This window comes from Bos grunniens, chromosome 26 (genome assembly GCF_055505025.1).
Source record: "Bos grunniens cultivar Pamir isolate PY7600 chromosome 26, Bosgru_T2T1.0, whole genome shotgun sequence".
Lineage (NCBI taxonomy): Eukaryota > Metazoa > Chordata > Mammalia > Artiodactyla > Bovidae > Bos > Bos grunniens.
Window position 1 is genome coordinate 36,754,203 of NC_141190.1, and position 6,149 is coordinate 36,760,351.

Consider the following 6,149-nt stretch of genomic DNA (forward strand, 5'->3'; position numbering starts at 1 on the left):
TCTACCTGGTGGAGGGAGGGGTGTTCAAGGTGGTCCAGCCTGTCCCATGATCAACCCCGGGGGGGCTCTGAGGGAAACTCATCGCCTCCCCTGAGTATCTCCCCTCTTGGTCACCCAACCACCACAGCAGTTTCTCACCCCTGGTGGCATGTCAGGTGTTACTGAGCTTCAGACTTGAGGGCAGAGCTTCCCTGAATGGCTTAGTGGTAAAGAATCCACCTGCCAAGGCACGAGACATGAGTTCGATCCCTAAGCTCGTGCACCGCAACTATTGAGCCTATGCTCTAGGGCCTGGGAGCCACAGCTACTGAGCCCGAGTGCCGCAACTGCTGAAGCCCTCACGCCCTGGAGCCCAAGCCCCACAACAAGAGGAGCCGCCACAACGAGAAGCCCACAGACTGCAGGTGGAAAGTAGCCCCAGGTCGTTGCAACTAGAGAAAAGCCCACTCAGCAACAAAGACTCAACACAGCTAAAAATAAAGAAAAGTATTAAAAAAAAACAAAACCCACGAAACTCGAGGGCGAGTGGGCTCCAGAACAGTCCTTACAAGCAGAGAGTATGATGAGGATTTACTGAGCGACTGTAGTAGAGGCTTCATAGTAAAGGGCAGGGGGCGGGGGTTGGTGCTCAATAAACAGTGTAATGAGGAGGAGGGAGCCCTGAGCAGGAGAGACCCGGCCCTGGCCATGAACCCACACTCTGGATGGGGCAGCAAATTCAGTCAACAGGATACAGACTCTGCAGACACTCCTAATGCCAGCTCTGTGCCAGGCACTGGACTGAGGGGAAGCGGCCTACAGTGAGGCAGTGCTCTCGGCGTGCCAGCAGGTAAACAAACACAGCCCTGCTGCCCTCTGCCTGCCAAAAGCAAGGCGCATCCCAGGACAGGACCCAGAAGAGGCAGGAGCAAGACGGGGAAGGCTCCACAGAGCCGGGGGTTCTAGGCCCAGGCTTGCAGGAAGACCGCCTACTGAGACTGCAGGCTGGGAGGCCAGCGAGGAGGAGGAGGCCCCCGCAGACTTCCAGGGGGGCCGTAAGGAGACCCCCCTTGATGGAAAAGACCCTGATGCTGGGAAAGATTGAAGGCAGGAGAAGGGTGGGGAACAGAGGAGGAGATAGTTGGATGGCATCATCGACTCAATGGACATGAGTTTAAGTAAACGCCGAGAGATAGTGAAGGACAGAGAAGCCTGGCATGCTGTAGTCCATGGGGTCACAAAGAGTCAGACACAAGTTAGCTACCTGAACAACAGCAATGAAACCCTTGGAGGGTGGCACATGGAAGCAGGTATGATGGAGGGGATGGTGAGAGGGCCTCCCTGCTCAAGGACAGCCTGCCTCACCTGCTCCCCAGACTAATAGATACAGGCAAGAACTTGGGGGAAGTGATTTAAAAACAGCACGGAAGCTAAGAAGAGACTGAAGATGGGGAAAGCAACTTGCTGAGGATCCCTTAGGCTGTTGGCCGCACCATAAGCACACAGTGGAGGCTCTGCCCTGAGCCTCGGGTGACCTGGGTGACCTTGGACTTGACGACAGGTGCAGTGATGGCCATACACCCCAGGGACATGGAAGGCAGCTGTTGGGGACCCAAGCTGGAGTAGGGCCTCCAGGTCTCTCCACCCAAGTTCCTCTCCTACAATAAGCTTAAGTCCTGTTATCAGAGATACTTCCTGAGAAAACTCCCAGGAAGGCAGAGATCAGAAGGCCCCACGATTAATGCCTTGGATGCTGTGTGCGTCACAGAGCCCAGTGATAAGGCCGGGAAGAATCACAGACCTGGAGACACACAAAACCTGGAGCCCCTTCGTTAACTGAACACAAACAGCACACAACACAGCTTAGTCAGAGTAGGGAAACGAGGAAAGGGAGTAAATGGAACACTCTAAGAAGAAGTTGGGAAGGAAGCATGTCAGCAAGAGCAGGGGTCTTGGTCTGGCCACGGGTCTTGAGACGACCATGAATGGGAAGTCACCCCCTGCTCGGACAGGGCCTCAGGCAGCGTCTTATCTGCGACAGGTCAGCACTGTGGGATCAAATCCTCCAGCAAAGAGCCTTCTTTTTTAAAATTAACTTTTATTGAGGTATAGTTGCTTTATAATGTTGTATTCGTTTCTACTGTATAGCAAAGTACATGAGTTTTATATATATATATCTATATATATATCTATATATATATCTATCTTCTTTTTTTTAATTTCCTTCCAATTCAGGTCACCACAGAGCACTGAGTAGAGTTCCCTGTGCTATATAGTAGGTTCTCATTAGTTATCTATTTTATACAGAGCATCAATAGTGTATATATGTCCATCCCAATCTCTCAGTTCATCCCATTCCCGCCTTTCCCTACTTGGTATTCATACCTTTGTTCTCTACATCTGTGTCTGTATTTCTGCTTTGTAAAGAAGATCATCTATACCAATTTTTTCAGATTCCACATATATGCATTAATATATGGTGTTTGTTTTTCTAGTTGCTGGGCTCAGCGTTTCTCTTCAAGGAGTGCGTCAGTAGGTGAAACTGTTGCACACACGGTATCTTCTCTGTATTGATTGCTCCTTCTGTTCCAGTTACATATGTTCCCATCCCATTTCTTATCTCCATCAAATTTCTTATCTAAAGTACTGCTCAGTTTCTCACTCTAAGACACTCACAATCCCGCAGCAAATGCAAGACATCTAATACAGAAGTTCACGTTGGCCACTGTGACTCCATTTTGAACTGTTTGCTGCTGCTGCTGCTAAGTCACTTCAGTCGTGTCCGACTCTATGTGACCCCATAGACGGCAGCCCATCAGGCTCCCCTGTCCCTGGGATTCTCCAAGCAAGAACACTGGAGTGGGTTGCCATTTCCTTCTCCAATGCATGAAAGTGAAAAGTGAAAGGGAAGTCACTCAGTCGTGTCTGACTCTTAGTGACCCCATGGACGGCAGCCTACCAGGCTCCTCTGTCCATGGGATTTTCTAGGCAAGAGTACTGGAGTCGGGTGCCATTGCCTTCTCCTTTTGAACTGTTTAACATGGCTTAAATGCTGTAAAGTTTCACCTAAAGTAAGTAGGAGAAGCCACATTATAACACCTTGGCTACTCATTAGTGTAGCTGTGAGACCCCATTTCCTGTGATCTCTGGGGAGTCCAAGTTCTGCATCACACATCCTTGATCCTAACACACAGCCTGGGAGACGGGTGTTTAGGCCTCTCCATGGTTACTCTGGGGGACACTTGCAGTGTCTATGTGGCCCTGTGTGTGTAAGTCATTTCAGTCATGTCTGACTCTTTGCTACCCTATGGACTGTAGTCCTCCAGGCTCCTCTGTCCATGGAATTCTCCAGGCAAGAATACTGGAGTGGGTTGCCATTTCCTTCTCCAGGGGATCTTCCTACTTAGGGATAGAACCTGGGTCTCCTGCATTGCAGGCAGATTCTTTACTGTGTGAGCCACAAGGGAAGCCTTCCACGTGTCCCTAGCAGATGTGAAATCCAGATTTCGGGGGCAGCATGGGACCAGCTTGATTAGACTCCGTTCCTTTTTGTTTTTTAACTAACAGAGGTGGTGAGTTTTCAGAATGCATGTGAACACGGCCTTTGGAACAATGAAAATACGTCACATTCATAGTCAATGTGTTAACACATTGTGCTCAGAGGGACAGCCAGTCTGGTTAGAAGCAGCAAGAAAAGACACTGAGTCAGCAGTCAGGGTTCTCGTCAAACTTTGTGACCCTGGGCCAGGACTTTCCACCTCTCTGGGTCTCAGCTTCCTCAACTATAAAATGAAATGGAAGACTCCATCCTTGAGTCAGCGAGCTGTAAGATGAGGGAGGTACGCTATGGAGTGTGGCCACAGTCTGACCCCAGATTCAAAGCTACCAGAAGGGAGCAGGAATGGGCTTCCCTAATGGCTCAGGGGTAAAGAATCTGCCTGCAATGCAGGAAACGTAGGTTTGATCCCTGGGTCGGGAAGATCCCCTGGAGAAATGGCAATCCACTCCAGTATTCTTGCCTGGAAAATCCTGTAGACAGAGGAGCCTGGCAGGCTGCAGTCCCTGGGGCTGCAAAGAGTAGGACATGACTGAGCTAAACCACCAACCACCACAGACACAGAGCAGTGCCTGTTAGGGGGGTTCTAGCTCACCCAACCCAGGCCTTGTGTGCTCACCCCAAGGTGCGGGAAACTGGGCATCTGAGGGCCCAGGACTGGTTGGGGAAGCTCCAGGAGTGCGCCATGCAGCCCACAAACCAGATCATCTGGGAGCTTGAAAAAACTGGGGTGGGAGGAAGGATCCTAAGCCCACCCTGACCAATTCAAGAACAAGCCCAGGTAACAGGCCTCTTTATAAGCCCCTCAGGTGCTTCTCCTGTGTAGCTGGGTGACACTCTCCCAGGATTCAGTATTTCCTGACTCCTCTAAAGGTGAGTGCTCTCATCCAAGGTCCAGGTGCACTCTTATCTGGGAATTTATTGTGTTTTCATTTTGATGATAATCTTTTATTTTTTTAGCCAGTTATAAAGTTTTCTCTTTGTTGTGGTAATTTGCAGTAAGAGTTTTGTTTCCTAAATTGCACTATAAAATAAGCTCAATGGGGAACTTCCCTGGCAGTCCAGTGGTTAAGACTCTGCACTCCCAATGCAGGGGACACAGGTTCAAACCCTGGTCAGGGAACTAAGATCTGAGCTGCTGTGTGGTGCAGCATAAATAAATAAATATGTAAATAAGTAGATAGATAAATAAATAAAATGAAGCTAAGGGGAATGTCCCAGGACCAGGGGAGTGGGGGTGCTATGGGAATTTTTTGTGACAATGGTGTCCCTGTCTTTACTCAGGTCTGAGTAACCTTGGCGAATATAGTCTGGGACTGAGAATGTGTCACAGGCTGTGAGAGCAGAGAGTCAACTCTGAGACCAGAAATGGAGGCACAAATGTGGCCAGGGAGGAGAAGGGAGGATGGGGGAGGAATGAGCCTGGGGTGGGGACAGGAATCAGAGGTTCCTCAGTGGGGAGATACAGCTGACATCCCTGGCGGGGGGACCCACGGGTGCAAAAGTTCAGAAGAGGGGAGAACAGGTTCATTTTCAGGACTCTGTGTCCTTCCACACGAGCAGAGCTGCCATAACAAAGGCCCACAGATGAGGCGGTTTAAACTGCAGGAGAGCTTCCCTGGTGGCTCAGATGGTAAAGAATCCGCCCGCAATGCAGGAGATCTGGGTTAAACCCCTGGGTTGGGAAGATCTCCTGGAGGAGGGCATGACAACCCACTCCAGAATTCTTGCCTGGAGAATCCCATGGACAGAGGAGCCTGGCGGGCTACAGTCCATGGGATTGCAAAGAGTTGGACATGACCGAGCGACTAAGCACAGCACAAACAGCAGAAACTTATGATCTCATGATTCTGGAGGCTGGAAAGGCCAGGACCAAGCCATTACAGGGCTGGGTCCTTCAGGCATCTGTGAAGGAGACCCTGTGGAGACCCTGTCCGTGTCTCTCTCGTTTTGGTGGTTGCTGGCCATCCTCGCTGTTTCTTACAGGAGCATCACCCAGATCTCTCCATTTCTGTTTACATGGCCTGTGTGCATGTCTGTATCCAAAGGTCCCCCTTTTCATCAGGACGCCAGTTATACTGCATTAGGACCCACTCTAATGGCTTCACTTTACCTCTGTAAAAAGTCTAACTCCAAAAGGTCATGTTCTGATGTCCTAGGATTTAGGACTCATCATATCTTTTGAGGGAGAATACAGCCCAATCTAAGCAGCAACCAACCTGGCATGTCTGGCTCAGGAGCCTGGACTCCACTTAGGTTAGATCCCTCTCCACCTAGCATTCCCAACTTTTCTCTTTTGTGAAAGCTCAGATTATGTGGTTCTGGTACAAGCCCTCATCAACATGTGTTTTTTCGTTAGCTCATTTTGATTGCCATTGAGTATTTATTTTGGGCAAGCAGCATCTGTGACCCAAGGGAGCATCAGTCCCACAAAGTACAGGGCAGGAGAATACTCTGTTCCCTGTTTTACCCTCAGGCTGGAAGAGCATCCAGCCTATGATCATATAAAAATGAACATGAAGGAGTGAACAAACACAGAAAACAAGCATCTAATACTGTGGTAGCTTCAAGGAGGAGAAGGCAGTGGCACCCCACTCCAGTACTCTTGCCTGGA